Here is an 18690-nt window from a genome sequence, read left to right as displayed (position 1 = left end):
GCAGCCTCCGGTGGGTGGCAGTCACTGTGATGGACAGCGAGATGTAGGACCATGACAAAAACATCTGCTCTGTGATCAGGAAGGCAATGTTCAGCAGCAGAGGTGAAGCAACGTGAAAATGTGCTGTTGGCAGTCTGAGAGCTCTAATACATTAACACTGCCCCTTAAAGACTGTCATCCCGAACCACCAATAAACTATCATTCCCTACCACCCTCCACCCAGCCAGTTTGTGCCCCTGTCATCTTAATTTACCCGAGCTGACATTGCCCTCCCTTCAGATTCTTGCACAATCCTGTGCATGTCTGGTAACCTGGCTGCCCACACCCTGTCACGAACACATAGTATTTGTGAGCAGCCTTAGGGCCGCATAAACATCCTGTGGTGGGGTCAGGAACACCTGACCCCCTATTAACACATCAGTGAGAGGGGCTGGTGAGCTGGGCTTGTTTTCCAGGGTTTTGATGAGCTTCATTAATTATGTTGAGCAGGAAAGGTGTGCAGCTGGAGAAGCATCCACTTAGCTCTACATGAACGGGAATAATTGGCCAGTTGGAAGAGTGTTAAATTGGCCGTCTAGTGAGAGAAACTCGTGAATAAACACAATTTCCCCAAACCACAAGAGACTGGTTTTGGAGGGAGGGCTCCCTCCCTGTCTACCTTCTAATAACTTGGGAACTTCCTAGTGTGGTCTAGCATGGGAGAGAGAATACCCTGCCTTGGTAGGCAGGTGACATAGCGTGGAATCAGGAGCCACTTTGAATCCAGAACAAATCCCCTGCTCCAGACCTTTGACACTTCATCATCTCTTGGACCAGACCATAAGCAGGTTACAGATCCTCTCTGAACTTGAGGGTTTCATCTAGAAAACAAATAATACTAATCTTATTAGAATAGTTATGTACTTGTATCTATAAAGCATTTAGGATAGTAGGGTGGTTTTTTTTTCTTTAAAGTACTTTTTAAAAATATCTAAAATTAAAGCTAAAAAAAAGAGCTATGTTGGAAAAATTATTATGTTATTTATGAATTGCTGTGGAACAAATTATACTGCAAACTTAACAGCTTCCTGGGGTAAAGGAGTCCAGGAATGGTAGGGACTGGGAATTCCTGGCCCTTGCCTCTCAAGTTACACTCAGGACTTCACAAGGTCCTCTCAGGTTACACTCAGTCATTGAGACTGAGTTCAACTCTTGGCTCCATTGGGGTCGGAGTATCTGCTGTGTTAATAATGCCTCCAAATGGCCTCAGCCTGGGGCTTAGTGCCTTCCTGGGTGGACTGCTCCCCTGGCTGCTCTCCAGATGTGGCACTGTCTTCCCTCGAGAGGATACATGGGTGGAGGCCTCAGAGCCTATCATGAGACCGTATCAAGGCCACAGACCTTCACTTTCTTCATTATTCCATACATTAGCAGCAAAATAATGAAGTCCAGTTACTCTCTAGGGAAGGAAGATTAGACCCTCTCTTCAGAAGAGAATGTCAAGAATTTGTGAACATATTTGTGGATACCATAATTGCTGCGAGTGGCTTTTGACATTTCATAAAGTGGTCTTGGTAAGGGGGTGGGGTTCAGGAAGGGGAGAACTCAGCTGGCAGTGATGAGAATATGCAGTTTCAGACTAGATTCTTGGCTTGAGGAGAGCCACTGATTCCAAGCATACTAGACACATCTGTCTCTCTCTGTTTCTGTGTCTCTGTCTCTCCCTGTGTATCTCTCTGTGTGTCTGTGTCTGTCTGTCTGTCTGTCTCTCTCTCTCTCTCTCTCTCTCTCTCTCTCTCTCTCTCTCTCTTTCTTTCTCTCTCTCTCTCTCTCTCTCATTTTTTGGTTGGTTGGTTAGCTAGTTGGTTTTTAAGGCATGGTTTCTCTGTGTATAGCCTTGGCTGTCCTGGAACAAGGTCTATAGACCACACTATCTTCCATATCAGAGATCCTCCTGCTTCTGCCTCTGGAATTAAAGACGTGTGCCCCACCTGGCTGTACTGGGCATTTCTCTCCTTTCCCTTTAGCAGCCTCAAGACTGATAATCAGGCCTAATACTGTTTGCCTCACAGTACGAAGTATAATTCTATGGCTGAATATGACACGTAGAAAGGACCTTTATCTGTTAGTCACTCTAAATCCAAGTCATTGACAGAATTTTTCCATTTCCTCTTTAAAATCCTTTCCTTCACCTTTTCATTTTTTAGGGTATTTATTGTCTCTGCCCCTTGTCCTCTGTTTAACAGACCCCAACCCAGCTATGCCTCTTACTTGCATGGTAACTTCCTGCTTCTGGATCTTTCTGGGGCCACTCTCTGCACACTCATTTCTCTCCACATTTGTGTTTATTCTCAGCAAAATGCATGCAAACAAAGCCTCAGAGCCCTCAGGCTTCTCTCTCCATTTCTTCTGCAAATACGAGTCACCTAGTAACGTTCCTCCAGGAACAACCTTACTGCACACCCAGCTGTGCTCACATCACTGCAGTCGTCACCGTGGAAGCAGAAGGCATGATCCCTGCCCTTAAGACATTTCTCCTCAACTAAAAGCTGGATTTAAAAGATTGTATAAAATGATAGCAGCATGCAAACCCCTATTTATATTCAAGAATGACGTGTTATCTAAGATACAATGACTATTTTTCTTTTTCAGTGCCAGGGGTCAAGCTGAGAGCTTTTGCCATGTAGGCAAATGCTGTTATACTAAGACACATCCCCTGCACTAAGACACATCCACACCCAATAGCCTTAACAATGAAATCCAAGGGCTCTGCCTTTGTACAGCTCTTAGTGGAAAAAGCAAGCTCTCCTTTGGATTAAGTATATGCAAGCCCTGTGATGGGAGAGATTAGTACAAGAAAATGGTTACCTGAACTTGACATACTTCACCAGTTGGGTGGAGCTTCAAAGGTGGTTTAAATAAATAAATAAATACTTTATCAATAATCTTTAACACAAAGATGTGCCCTGTTAATATGATAGATCATTAGCGACAGCTACCATCTAAAGTGTAACTAGAAGGATAATTTGTTAATGTTCTGCTCATTTCCTTGTTTGAGAGAGAGAGCAGTCCTGGGCTTTGATTTGCCTCATTTTGAATGGAATGTTCATCAGCAAGGGGCATAGGAGACAAGTGGGCTGTGAGGTGGGGCCTACAGGATAAAAAGTGAGCAGAGAAGCAAACAAGGAGGTCTTGGGAGGGCTCACAGGGAGGAAGAAACCTCCAGTGCTCATTACTAAGATCTAGTCTGTGAGACAAGAAGCAGTGGGTAGCCATTTCTGGAATCCAAAGGGGGGCTGAGAACCATCTTGATCAAAGTAATTGGCAGGAGAGGCGCTTGGATACAGCACACCTGGAACAAAATAATTAGGACCCCACTGGGTGTGACCCTGGATAGAGATCCAAAGAAAAAGTCACAGAACAGGGAAGAAGCTGTGGGTGGTAGTTCATGTAAAGGGGACAGTCCCATTTGGCTGGCACACCTTAAAACACGGGAAACAGCATCTCTGCCCGGGAAGGAGAGTTGCTTCTGTTGACACCATTTGGCTTGTCAGTGTATATTCAGTTAAAACTAAAATTTGGTGAAGGAAGAAAGGAGTATGGGCCTCATAATCATCCATATCTGTGCAATCATGATTTTATACTCAACTGGAGCACCTACCCCTTGAAGGATAATGTATATGATGGGGTATTGTATATATATATATGAAGGATATTGTATATGTATAAAAGATTGTGTGTGTGTGTGTGTGTGTGTGTGTGTGTATATGTGTGTCTGTGGACATATGTCTGTCTGTCCATGTGGAGAAACACACTGGTAATAATAGTAAAAATGTAGATTAAGCTAGAATTAATGACTGAAATATGATAAGCAAATGAGAAATATTTGGGATGGTTATATTGCATGCGTGTATATCACATGTATGATTTTTATATCTATGTACACATGTGTTTTTAAAAATTACTCTAGTTCTGACTAATTGGATTATATGTAATAATTCTTTTCTTTATTTTCTATCACTTCCTTTTCTTTGCCTTCATTTCATCTGCTCATCTGAATTTCTGGTGTTTTCTAGTAAAACATATATTGTTTGTGTAGGTTTTTAATTAGGGATACTTTGTCTTAAGTCTTGGATGACATGAGACATAGTAATAGAATATTCAGGGTTAGAATCTAAAACAAGAGAGAGACTGAAAATAATGATTTCCTGATGAGGAAACATAGACCTTGATAACTATAATTACATAATATGTTACACTTCTAGAAATTAAAATCTATGTCCATGTTAAAGAGAAGGACAGAGTTATTCTTCTCTTTCAGAACTTAATTGGAACAAAGCTGTGCTTCTCACCCTGTGGACATTTGACAACGTCTGGAGTTAGTTTTGATTTCCACCATAGTAGGGATAGGGACATTAAGATTGTTATTGGCATCGAGTATATAGAAACAAGAGATGCTACTAATTATTCAACTGTGCATAAGACAGTGCCTACAGCTGAGAACTGTCTATCAAAATGCCAGGAGTGCAGAGGTTAGGAAACACTGAGCCCGAGTGAGGGGCATATTCCTGAAGTAGTCTGTCCCAGTACCTGTACAAAGCACAAAAAGAGTTATTTTGTGCTCTTTTCAAGTGATCTTGAAACTTGGGCATCAAACATTAAATAAAACAAACGAACAAAATAAAACTGTCCAAGGCCAAGCATAGAGTGACCTCTAGACCTAGGGACCAAAGAAAAGGCATTTGAATTCAAATCTGAGCTCAAAAAACATGATGCATTTTTGCCTCCACATGGATACCCATGGAGGAAAATGGCTGGAGAGACACCCGGAGGTCTAGCCTCAAGTTCTTGCCCATACTAGAAAGTTACCTCTTCCATCAGAATGTCATAAATAGATGGAGAGAAAGACTTCCAAGTTCAAGGCCAGCCTGGTCTAAAGAGTGAGTTCCAGGACAGCCAGGGCTACACAGAGAAACCCTGTCTTGAAAAACCAAAAGAAAAAAGAAAAAAAGACTTCCGTGGTCTTCTCTATCTCTGCTCCTCACTCTTCCCACCATCCTCGCCTTTTAGCTAAATGTTTGGTACTTAGTGAATATAGTTATGTTTTAAGAGATGCCTGTGGAATGTGGTAGATTGTGTGAGTGGATGCTGTGTATCTCTGGTCCACAAGTCTTAGGATCATGGAAGAAGCAATCTGAAGATGTTTGAGAGTTAATACATTTTGGCCTGATTTTGCCAAGGACCTAAGATGTATTTTCACATTCTTCTTATCTAGGTTCCTGAATTTATCTTTCTCTCCAGATAAAGAGTTTTTGTCTGCAACATCCTAAAGTAGTCCTGGCTTCCTTGTCTTTTTCATGGAAGGACATCACATATCAAAACACAAAATGCATTGATTTTACAAAGCTGACTTCCATAGGGCCTTGAGAACATTGATCCCCAGCTCCGTGGGTCTCATTGGCTTGCTGATCAACAGAAATGGGAGTGCTGAGTCCCCAGGAGCTTGTGAGCAGTCACGTGTTTCTGCTCTGCTGAAACACTCCCCCATCTTTCCTGAAAGCTGAGATTTTTTTTTTTTTTTTACAATTTTGTCTTACCTATTCTAATGGCCACGGAGGCAGAATTGCAATGTACTGCAAGGGCTTCCCACACAGACTTGAGATTGAAACAATTTATTCCAATGTTGATTATTCCAATGTTGACATATAAGAAAGAGAGCCCCACCCTTTCTGTGGCTCCCTTGGGATCACACAAGGTTATTTTAAGCAATGAAATGTCAACAGCAATAAATAAAATTGGGAAGGAAATTTGGATAAACCTATGCACAGGAAGAGACTTATTTTAGAATTTACTTCCTGTAGCTTTACTGTAAGAGTGGAGTTACTTTTCAACCCCAGTAGCATTCATGGGGAAGAAAATTTTGTTTGCATCCTTTCTCCTGTTTGTAGAAACAAACTAATATATTATTTTTGTATATCATGTTCTTTAAACACAAAATTAAGCATAAAGCTTACAAGTTTCCTCTTTTATTCTTCTCACACCATCATCCAGGTGTCATCTCCTCTTGAATTCCAGAAAGTAGAAGCTAAGGAAGGTCATGTGACACTCCTCTCAGGGGCATAGCTAGTAAATGGCAGAATAGAGATTTGAACTCGTGGCCTTTTCAATTCAAGATCTAAGCTTTCCTTCCCTTCAGTGTGAAACTATCTTTCAGGTTTGTGTGGCCAGCCTAAATTTCAATATTATTTTCTCTCTGTGAGGTAATAGCATTTTAACACATTAATTTACTCTTACAGTGTCGAGGTGGGTGGTGGAATGGAATAAATTCACATAAAATCAATCCTGAGTGATTGGGTGTCCAATCTTCCATATACGTTAGGCATCAACACCATTGTTCCTGAGTTCCTGCTAAATATGGAGGTGGCCTGTTTTGAAGACTGAATAGAGAAGGTCCACATTTCATTAGCTCATAATCAGCAGTTTCATTAATAGCCCTACTCAGAAATAGTCCCCAAGATTCTGGCTTAAAAATATGGTTAATTACAAGCATGCACGCATACATACACACACACACACACACACACACACACACACACACACACACGCATGCATGCACACACACACAGTGGAGTTCATACACTACTTAACAACCTTAGTACAAAATACATGTTTTGTTAATGCTTAAAGAATTGGTCTTATCTCTGAAGGAATCTGAAGAGAAAGAGTTCCCCTCCAGAAGAGTCATGAGGCTGTGTGGGTTACAAGAGTCAGCACACTGATTATTTATGCCTCTCAGGGAAGCCAGGCCGTCCCGTCCGTAAAAGGCCGTGAGGACAAGGATGCAAACGCTGGCACCGTTCACCAGCCAGATGTAAAGAATGTACCAAATTATCTTCTGTACTAGTAGTGGAAGTCAAACCAAGGACCTTGAGTGTGCTCCCCCAAGAGCATTCTGCCACTTGAGGTACACCCTCAGCACCTTATATGCTTTTAACTTCCTTCTCATGCATGACATAAGAGCATGTACTCATGGTAAAGAGGACTGTGTGTGTGCATGCGAGTAGGTCTATGTGAAGGCCAGAGGACAGCCTTGATGTCACTTCTCAGGAGTCATCTACTTTTTTTTTTTTTAGCGTATATATGTGTCTGTGCACTCATATGCACAATCAGGAGTATGGGTACAGCCATAAATGCAAGTGTGTGGACGCCTAAGGTTACTGTCAGGAGTCTTTGTGATCAGTCATTCTTTGAGGCAGTGTCTCAGTTGAATCCAAAGCTTGCCAATATGACTAGTCAGCATGCTTTCGGGAAAATCTCATCTCTAGCTTCCTAGTACTGGAATCTTGAGCAGACTGCCATGCCCACCCAGCATCTGTGTGGTTCTGGAATGTGAACTCCAGTCTTTGTGTTTGGGTGGCACATGCTTTCCCTACTAAGCCATTTCCCCAATCTCCCACCATGATGCTTTGTTCATTTGGTTTGTTGTTGCTCCTGATGCTGCTGCTGTTGTTTTGTTTTTGAACAGTGGCCTGAAGCTCACAAATAGGCTAGACAAGTTGGCCAGAGAGTCCCAGAGATCTGCCTGTCTCTGCCTCCCAAGCACTGGAATTGTAAGCATGCACAGCTATACACTGGAATTGTAAGCATGCACAGCTATGCTTAGCTTTTTTCACATGGATTCTGATGATCAAACTCTGGTCTTGTGCTTACGTGATGAGCACTTTACAGACTGAGACAAATTCCCCATTCCAGATGTGATAATATAGTCTTGAACTAATTTCTTTCTCATCATCATGATCATCCTTATTATTTTAAATAAGACTGGAGACATAGAAGCTATTTTGTTTAAGGGATTCCAGATTTGGATGCCAACAGATTCCTAGTTCAAATCTCACACTCAGTGTGTAGTGACGGTGTGCCTGGGGTGAATCTCTCCAGATTCTCTGTCTTACAGTAAGATGATGGTAATGTCTCTCTTGCGGGAAACATTGCACATGATACCCATTCCTTCATATGCAAAAGGTGCTCAACAAATGTTAGTTTTGACTATTATTTTCTCCTTATTGATACATTATTTTTCAGGAAACAAAGACTCACTCCAGTCACCAGTGAGTTATGACTTTCTCTGGTTTTAAGTAGCTCATTGTCTGAGCCAAGTGTGGTGGCTCTCACCTGTAATCCCAGCAGGAGAACCATGAACTCAAGGCCAGCCCAGACTACACAGAGATGGGGACAGGAACGGGTTGGGGGGAGATAGAAGTAACACATCTCTTAGAGAATATAAAGGTTGCAGAAAAAATTGCCAAAAAGTATGCATGCATTCCCCCAAATAAATGTGGATGTAGTTTATGAGAGACTCGTAGATCACAGGTGGAGATTCTCTGGTTCAGGTCCAAGAGGGTTAAAAAAGATGGCAACCTGAATGTAATGATTATTTGGTTTGTAAAAGAATTATCACCATACTCCTGTTGCAACCCTCCTGGTGTCATTAAAATCAGATTCCATTTACAGAAACTCACTTTATTCAGAACATTTCAAGAACACATTTATTTCATTAGCCGAGGCAAGCCTCTTTTAACAAAACTTATTTATCAAATGCCTATTATGTACCTAATAAGGTGGTGGGTGTGATGGGGAACAATGGGAGCTTCCCATGTGGTCCCTGCCCTCCACATTTTCTTTCTAATTGGAGAGTCAAGTGAACAGGCGGTATGAGATGTATTAGTGCTATATGCTGATATAATCAAGTACTAAATTGTGTATGCTCGTGTGGGTGGGCGCGCAAGCCTCACACATCATTCTCTGACCTTGAATTGTACACAAATCATTAGCGTCAAACTGGAATTGCCAGCGGCTCCCCCACCCTTCGTCTTTGCTTGGCCGACTTCCATCACAGCCTCTCACTCTGTCTGAAACATGGATCAGAAAAGAGGAGTGAAATAATACAGCGACGAAGAGAGAAAAATCAATACAGGGGGAGAAAAAGAGGTCATTGTGTGTCTGTGTTTAGTGCGGCAGATGGATTCCATACTGGGCCCAGGCTGACCTGAGAGCACCCAGGAGCCATGAAGACCTCTCCGGGGACGCCCAGCAACTTCTCTTCCTTGTTTACCAGTTAACAACAGGGCCTTGTCAGAGGCTAAATAAAAGAACTAGAAGGATGCTGGAAAGGAAGAGATGGGCGACAGGAAAGGGACTGAAATCCCCTGGCCCTGACTGTTTTGTCCTCACAGTCCAAAACTAAGCAGACAGGTAGGAACCTTGCTGGGTGGGGCAAGACAGTCTCGTCCCTAACATTATGGGAGCCAAGGTGGGAGTATAAATACCATATACCTTGTAATTAGTCATTATGCATTGAGCTAAAAATCCACTAAGTAAAGTTTGTCGAGCTAACTGACCTTGACAAGTTTACCTTCACAGAAGCAGCAAAGGCCAGCTTTGAATGTGAAATGCTTGCCTCCTGGGTGTGACCACAGAGGTGCCTGGGACCTTTCTGGCTCCATGTTCTACCACAGAGGCCTCCCACCTCCAAGGTCCAAGAGAAACACCATCTCATGCTAGGCTAGCAGTGTAGATGTTACCAGACCCCAGAGAGTAGACTTGTAGTGAAGAGGGTTCACCATACCCAGAGTATGGTCTGTACATGGGCACAAAGTCTCCTACCTAGATCCTGCAGGATAAGTATGGCTAGAAAAGAGCCCAGTCAGCCAAGGCTTCTAGAGCCAGGACCCTGAAGCTCAACTGGAGATTAAGGCACAGTCATCAAGAGTGCTCAGTTCCTGTTGGGGGAGGGGTATGAAGGTAACTAAAGAAGACAGAGCTCTACAAAGATTGGGCCTCTTAATCTATTATTGTGTTTAGTTAAAGAATGAAGGGATGCAGCTTTTACAGAGGCCAGGGGGCTCTGTAATTCAGCGGCTAGGAACATGAAGGCACAAGAAAGATGGCTTGGGAGCTAAAAGCAGGGATGACGGTGATGAATTCTCCCCCAAGGTCATCTGGCTCCATCTTGCTCCCTCCCTTCCCCCTCCTGCTGGCCCTGGACTCATACACTAACACAGTCCACTTGGTCAAGCCCCCTAGAGAAAGCCAGAAGGGAAGGTTGGTTCTAATTCTCCAAAGACAAAAAGGAAAGGATAACTTCATAGACAAGTGAAATCAAACAGCTCATCAACTGCCTCACCAAATGGAGAAAAGATAGTTGCTGCATTTGAAATGATGTTATTTGTAGACTCAGGAATCGGCATTTTCAGTTAGGCCCAAATACTCTGTGCAGAGCTGAGGAAAACCCTAATGACACTTCAACATTTAGAGGAGGTTCCTTTCACAAATTATTTCGTTTCAGAAGCAAAACCACTGAGTGACCTAGGAGGGATAAGTAGGAGGACCAAGCAAAGCTTTGTGGCACAGATCACAACCCAGAGTTGTCAGCTGTCCTAACAGCACCCTGACTGTCAGCTGACAAGTGGGGTGCTTGAAATTCCTCGCCTCCTCCAGCCCCACGCTCCCAAACATGCCAGTGGCAGCGGGAGAGACAAAGTAGGCAGTTGACCTCCAGCGTTCAGGAACTGATCATTCAGCCCAACTAAAACCAACTGGTTGGCTCTGAGTAATCCGCAATTCTGAATGGAAGGTAGGCGCAGGAGCAGACATATTGAGGAGACACTGAACAAGGCTCATGGTGGCTCAGGTCATCTTTCAGGGCCTGTTGCCTTGCCAGTTCCTTATCTGGTCAGCACTAGCTGCCATCCATCGGGCTTGTATTGCCTCACACCCTAAGGCCATCATGTTGCTTAGAGTTTAGTCTCTATCGCCTCCACCCCTTCCTCGTCCTATATCAGCATGCACAGACTTACACTCATTCATGTGTACATAGGGCACTGCAGAGCGTCTCCTTTGCCTTGCCTCAAGCCCTGAATACAGATGCAGCAGAGGGGCAGAGCCACTCTCACCTGACATAGCTGGCGCACAGCCAGGTCACACACAGCCTGAGGGACCACAGGCAGGGGTAGAGAGAGCTACATGAGTGGGCATGTTACACAGTTCTCGTCTTCTTAGAGGCAGGAATTCATTCAGGAAACAAAGACAGTTTAACCAGTTTACTAAGTAAAGCAAAACTTGTGTTCAAATGGGAGACTGAAGAAGGCTGCCCTGAAGGAGTTAAGAGGCATAGTTCTGTGGATTTTTAAACGTTCCCAAATGTTCATGATATAAATGACATAGTCACAGGATAAAAATGACTCTTGTTTTCCCCAATCTAATGGATGGGGTCTCCCTCCCAGAGCTTCTCTCTGGGTGAGGCCTTAGAAAAGCCCATGAGGGGTGAGGAAGTCAGAACCACAGTGGAATTGTAATGATGTCAAATATTTGATGCTGTAGCCCCTTTCTCGAATGCACATGTGAGATGGATAGGGAGTGCCCTGGTACCCTACTTTCTAATATTACTGGGAACAACCTGATTGCCACCTCAGTAATGGTTAGCCCCCAAGGGGCATTTAGACGGTGGGATGATAGAGCGGCAAAGGCCCAGTGCCATTTTTCCCTGGCTATCTGCTGTCTAATGCCTGCCTGACTGGAGGAGGTAAGTAAGATGGGAGATAATTTGAAAGGATATGGAGCTTTGTCAAACTAGATGCCCAGAGCAATAACAGGTTTTAGAGTAGGGGAGACAGGGGAGAGAACAGGAGGAGTATTTGTGCCTGGCAGGGTGACTTCCAAACTTGCTTGCCCTTTAGAATAGTCTGGGTCGTTTGAAAACCTCAAAACTCAGGCCACATCCTAGACCAGGGAACTCTGCTCTTGAAGGAAACAAGGAAAGTAGTATCTTTCAAGATCTCTGGTGATGCCTAAGAGAACCACTAGCCGAAATGGTGAATAAGTATCTAATCCTGTAGTAGAATCTACGGGGGCTTCTAAAAGAGGAGAGATAAGATCACATTCATTTTAGGAAAAAGTAACTCTAGCCACACTGGAGTCCTGTCAAGTGGGCAGCGCCTGAAACCAGTGGCAGACATGCAAAGGAGCTATTGGATGGTGGCTCCAGAGTGACATTTTTAGGGAACTTGCCCTTGAGTCATGGAAGAGCCATTTTGGTCAGCTCTTAGTGTCAGGGAATGAGTTTAGCCTGCATTTTCCCTGTCTGTAATGGGGGAATTTGTAGTACATTGTAGTTGTTGTTATTGTTGTTAGGCCACATATGGTATGGGGCAGAGGGGCATTCTGAGTGATGGTGGAGGGGCACTTCTGCTTTTGAGGGTGAGACAAGGATGGAGAAGCAAGGATAAAAATAATGAAGGTCTAAGATACAGAGGGGATAGCATCATATGCTGAGAATGTGCCTAGGGAGCGGAGATTGAGCCATTTTAGAAAAGGACCAAGTAGAAAGAGAGCAAATGATGGGAGGGGGTGTCTGGGGATGTGGCTCAACCAGTAGAGTTCTTGTCTCACCTGCTTAAAGCCCAGATTCCAACCACTCCCACCCAACACTGTACAAAGTGGGTATGGAGGTACACGCCTGTCATCTCAGGAAGGAGGGGCAGGCCAATCAGAAGATCAGAGAAATTCTCAGATGCATAGTGAGATCAAGGGTATCCTAGGATGCATTAGACCCTGTCTCCAAAAAAAAAAAAAAAAAAAAAAAAAAAAAAAAAAAAAAAAAAAAAAAAAAAAAAAAAAAGAAATTCTATGGGAAGAGTGAGAAGAGTGAGGCAGCTAGCCAGGAGTGATGTCCTGAAGCCCATCCTGACCTGGTCATGGCCACCAGGAGATACAACAGAGAAGATTCCAGGTTTGAAATGAGGCATGTGCTGTATTATGGTTTCAGCTCTGCCAGGGAAGGTCTCATAATTTATTCAGGCAGTCTTTTTTTTTTTTTTAAGATTTATTTATTATATGTAAGTACACTGTAGCTGTCTTCAGACACACAAGAAGAGGGCATCTGATCCCATTGCAGATAGTTGTGAACCACCATGTGGTTGCTGGGAATTGAACTCAAGACCTCTGGAAGAGCAGAGTCAGTGCTCTTAACCGCTGAGCCATCTCTCCATCCCAGCCTACAGCACCCAGTATTCCCAGGCAGTCTCCCGTCCAAGTACTAGCCAGGCCCAACCCTGCTTAGCTTCCGAGATCAGACACATTCAAGGTGGTATGGCCTTAGACTTCAGGCAGTCTTATATGTGTTTGTATCTTGTATGTGTGGAGAGTGTATGTATTCCATAGGTATGTGTCCACTTCACGTGATCAAGAATAAGAAAGAACCCACCCAGATTTCCTCTGGTTTACTCTTGTTTCTGTATTGCAGCCTTGTGTATGGTGAGTGAGCCTGTCATCTTCTGAGTCAGTCACGGTTTCTCTCCATCCTAAACATAGCTCATTTTCTGGATTTCTCCATGCCTGGTTAGTTCTCCAGTCTGGAGGGTGCTACCTCCTGGGTGTGTTCAGTGTTGCTGACACACGGGAAGTACAGACTAGCATCTGCTAAAGCAGAAAGTCCATGAGCAGAGCAGCTGCATAGGCTATTTTCACCCACAACCCTAAAATTGCAGGCAACATGGGCGCCACCCTAGACCACTGAGTTTTAGAACACAGTACTTCTTTCGGGGATCTTTATTGTATACACTACAAGCATGGGGTCTGGAGAAGTGTGTCTCGGGGGCTTAGCATTCAGCACACTGACAAAGAATGCCTTTTAAAAAGGAAGTCTTATAATTTGACTAAATACAATAATTTTCTTTGGTGTTATAGCATCAAAAAGGCAAGAGTCACCAGGCAAGGGAGCCATAGTAATATCCTGGCAAATATTTGTATGAATCACGGGTATAGCGTTATAAGAGCATATTTATTAGTTGGACATGACATGAGAGTGAAAGGACTTGATACAGGTCATCGATGGGAGGAAAGTAGATCTAAAACATATGCACACTTTGGGACTGACCAAAAAATTAAGTATGTCAGGAATCAAATGGGAGGCTCAGCAGCCACTGTGTCCTTTGTAGGCAAGTTTCCTGACCTCTGGCTGTCATAGGCAGAATTCGGGAAGGGTGATCATGCCGTACATGAATGCCAGGACTAAACCCCAGTGTTAAGGTGCTACCCATTGTACTTACTCAAGAAATGCTGCAGGTACTATATTCAGCCTGATAGAAACATCCAGAGAGCCAAAGAAGGAGGGGTGGTTCAGTGTGCAGGCCCTCCTCAGACCTCCCAGAGAGGCACTTGTCCAGGAAATGCCAAACTTCAGTAGAGAGCTGCAGGAACCAGAGAGAGTTGAGAGGAAAGTAACTGCCGAAATGGAAAAACTTAAAATCACTCGATGAAAGGTTAAAGGAACGGAGTGTATTTTGCCTGAAGTAGCAAAGACTCGGCTACTGCATAATAGCATTTTCAAATATGAAAGGTTCTCATATTGTAGATGGTTTCGATTTATCTTCTACCCAGGGGCCGAAGGTGGATACTTCAGAAAGACAAATTTGGGCTCCGTCTCAGGAAGGATGAGCTAATATTCTCCGCTGCTCAAGGGTGGCGACAACCTGTGCGGGAGGAAATAAGGACCCAATGGCCACTTGATGAAGTGACGAGTGGACTCCATGTCCTCTAATGTCCAAGCTCTGTAATTCTGTAATCGTGAAGATGCACGGGGCTGACTATTAGATGGAGACAGTAGGCAAGAAAACCTACTATCGGTGTATTGACTCCCTTTATGAGAGCGCAAGTGTATGTGTGTTCACGTGTATGGGCATGCATGTGGAAGCCAGAGATCAACCTTAGGCATCTTTCTTCATCACTATTCGCCTTGATTTTTTGAGACAGGGTCTCTTAGTTTTTACCTAGAATTTGCCAATTAGACTAGGCTGACTGGTCAGTAAGTACCAAGGGTCCACCTCCTCTCCACCTTCCTTGCCTTCAGATTACGGAGGTGCAAACACCACCCCTTGCCTTTCTCATATACATTGTGGGGATTCAAACTCATGATCCCATGCCTTAGCTGCACTTTACATCTCTACAGCTCTGTATTGATTTCTTAAATACCAACCTGACTCTCTTATGACGAGACATTCCAGTCAGGCTCATGGGGACACGGTGTGGGGAGATTCCCATCTCATGCAGGAGCCAGCTCTCCTTTATTGCCTGTCCCCACATCACCATGGCTTTGCAGGTGCTGAGAGCCAAGAGCACAAACTGAGACCCCCGTCTTTACTGGACTCCTACGGAGGCACAGCTCTCTAGCTTGTCTTCATTAATCTCAGAGTGTCTGCCCACCTTTGCCCACACTGAACCAACTGTAGAAGAAGCTGCCTTCTCTCTCCTTTCTTTTTGGTGTTAACATCGCTAATATTTGTGGTGCTTCCTTGCTTCAGGTCCCATTCATTGTTTAAGTCACAATGCTTCGTTATGCTAATTAACCCTCTTTGATGATGTCTTTCTGTTGCCTTTTGGTGGTTTTCATTCATTTTTCTCTACTAGAATTTAAAATTCAGAACTACATCAATACTGAGAAACCAATTTTCCTCCTCTTTGTGCGTTCGATTTATTGTTGCCTTAAGCGTCGGTTAATGTTATGAAACATCATTCAGATATGGTTTATTAGTTGTGGTCTCTTTAGAGTTACAGATTATATTCCCCAATAATAGTAAAGGCTATGATTGTTGATGTTCTAGTTTTGAATGGAGAGGATTGGGTGCCAGGGTATTCCAATAGTCCCCGACATTTAGACGTGCTCTGTCACTCTCTCCATTTCCTTCACCCACTTCATAGCTTCACATGCCTTGGACAGGTGGCTCGGAGTCTACCTTACCCTATATAGAGAGCATCAAGATGAATCTATCCATGCCCTTTCCTCTCAGTGACGATTGACTGAGCAGCCATGTTCAGCCAGCCTTCCCGGAAGAACTGTAAGCTGGAGGAGAGCTGAGGTCCACAAAGGCTTCCGGCATTGCAGGCACTTAGACACACCTTTTCATCATCAGGATGCACCTTCTCCGAGTCCTCTTCTCTCCACCCTTTTGAATTTGAATTCTTCACACAGAATCCCAGCCTTAGACATCTTTCTGTTTCAGCCTCTAACTAGACCACCAGGCGTCCAGTTACAGCACACGCTTTGTACCAGGTGCCCGTCTCCTTTGCTCTTTTCCTTCCCAGTCATCAGACGTGTACTGAACACCTGTCTGGAGGCAAAGACCCATAGGCAAGGGCTTGGCCCCAAACAGGTGCTCAGTGGCAGTTTCTTAAGAATGTACTGAACCTGAAAGATGCAGGCGCCCGTGGACTTTCATTTGCAAACAGGCCCTGACAGAGACAGTACATGGCAGCACGCTCAGAAGGAATACTATGTAAGCACCCCTAAAGGGTGACTCAGAGTTCCTAAGCCTTCATTTGGGATATAACCATTTTTATAAGGCTCTTATATGAAGAAGCCTATAATTATTTTTCTCATTATGAGTTTATTTTGCATTCCTATGGCCTCATAAAAATTTTTGCTGCCAGATGAATATTAAAACCAGTAATTTCTTCTTTACTAACCTGAGCTAGTCCCTCTGAATCATAGCAAACTTTAGAAGTGTGGTATATGTCCTTATACACCTTTATAAAGTGGCTACAAAACACAAGATTTTGTCACTATGAACCATCATATTTTGATTATTTTTCCTTCTTGGTTAAATCTCTTGTGATTTTAAAAATATATAATAGAAAGGTCAGTCTGTGTTGACTCAGATGTGTGCCTAGGCTGATAAATCTATTATGCGTGCTATAAAACAGGCAGAAAATGAAGAGGGGGCCTTTTGGAAATGACTCTAACTGTAAGGCACTCCTGAAGCTATTTTTCGAGGACAGCTTTCTTTTCTCTGATATATACATTGATAAAGTTTTTGTTCTGACATCGGTTCATCTCTTTGCTTGAAACGCACTTTATCTTGCAGTAGCTTCATTTGCCCAGACCTCCAGAAGTGTCAGGTCCTGAGATTTATTACCTACCAGCAGGTAGCATGGGATGAAGCTCATATTCAAATAGAAGGAGGATGGGATCACTTAATATATAACACCTGCTCCAGCGACACCCCATTCATCCTCAAACAGCTCTTTTGGAAGCCTCAGACATCAGAATGTGCCCATCTCTACTGCTCAAGGCACTGAAGACGCAGAGCTACCAGGCTCAAATCCATTGATTCAAACTGAATGTAGATGGAGGTCATCGATTAAGGAAGCTTGGTTTCCCTTTCTTCTGGGCGAGAGCACATAGATGAGTTAGCAAATGTTGGGAGGCTGTGGAGGGAGATTGAGAACTGTGACCATATGTCCTAGAGTAAGTCCATGGTTCCCCACCTAGGCGAGAGCCAGCAAACACAGCAGGACATCCTACCAGAATAACTTGTGTGACAGCTGCCATCTAGATAAACCCTCAGGTAACCCACATATGTGGTTACACTGTGCAGCACAAGAGTGGCCTGGTTCTCTCAAAAGCACCTACTCTAAGTGACATGGCATAGTGATCCCTTTTGAGACGCAAATCTCTTGACCTGGGGACTCTGGTTTGGCACTCTTCTGATGCTACTCTTGGACCAATGAGTCATCTGCATGGGTTTGTCCATGAAAATGTCTCTGACAGTGACATGGAACATGGAAGAAATTGTTCTATATAGTGCTCTGTCATTTGGCATCATTGATTCTGTAGACCTGGAAGATCTCTGGCAGCACATCCAGTCCATCCCCTGGGCAACGTGGACATTAGGGTTAGCACAGGATTAGACCATCTTTTGAAATCATGGCTGAACAATTATGTTTACAATCCATACTTTTTCTAGTCATTTGATCTCTATGGATTTGAAGAGGCCTTGATTCCCATCCATCCCTCAACTTGCTCACGGGGAACCAAACATGAATTAATTAGTAGCAAAACCACTGATAATCCTTGAGTGCAGATTATGTGTCACACACTGAACTGAAGCTGTGTGGACATCAGACTATCTGCTCAAACCCAAAGTGGTGCTGTGCCTTCTTCTCTTCGGCATCTCTGCCTTTCCAACTCTGGTGTCTAAAGACCTCAGCAAGCGAATCAACTTGCAAGGGTCATGAGACCCAGTTCTCCTAAACTGATGTGAGAGATAAATCAAAAAAATGATTAGAAGTCTCCTGAGGGTGTGTGTGTGTGTGTGTGTGTGTGTGTATGTTCTTGGATCCAGCCTTTCACACTCTGTCTTCTGAGGGCCTCCTAACCATCTCCCTAATCCGAAGTGTCTTCCAGCCTTCTCCCTTATCACTCCCAGCAAACACACCTTCAGGACCCCACCTCCTCAGCCTCCACCTTGTTTGTTTGAGAAGATAAAATTTGTTCCTTCCCTGGACATATCAGATCCTTAGCAAGGTGAGTTCATTGTTAGTTTGAGGTTTTACTACTCTGTGAAAGGCAGCTAGCACCATTTGAACTCGATGGAACTTTAACAGATTCAGAGTCTAACCCTTTGTATGTAGAGTGTAATCAGATATGAGAAGATATGGTGCCTTGGAATGTGGAGTTCTATAGTGGGATTGTTTGCAGTGCTGGTCCCCTGATTGTCCTATGCCGTCAAGACTTTGTCTATCACACAATAGGACAATAATGACAATAATAACTTGTATGCATCCCTATTTATAGCTATTACTATATGTTATTTCTTCTTCTTCTTCTTCTTCTTCTTCTTCTTCTTCTTCTTCTTCTTCTTCTTCTTCTTCTCCTCC

General features: G+C 43.6%; 1 protein-coding gene and 1 pseudogene across 2 annotated transcripts in view; one reads left to right on the top strand and one right to left on the bottom strand.

Moving 5' to 3' along the window:
• Maml3 (mastermind like transcriptional coactivator 3) overlaps positions 1-18690 on the top strand; it is a 419869-nt gene that overhangs the window by 264643 nt on the left and 136536 nt on the right. The gene's annotated exons all lie outside the window — the stretch shown is intronic.
• On the bottom strand, positions 13029-13137 carry LOC116094558 (annotated as a pseudogene).

The sequence above is a fragment of the Mastomys coucha genome, unplaced genomic scaffold (assembly GCF_008632895.1).
Source record: "Mastomys coucha isolate ucsf_1 unplaced genomic scaffold, UCSF_Mcou_1 pScaffold16, whole genome shotgun sequence".
NCBI lineage: Eukaryota > Metazoa > Chordata > Mammalia > Rodentia > Muridae > Mastomys > Mastomys coucha.
This window is presented reverse-complemented; position numbering and strand designations above follow the sequence as displayed.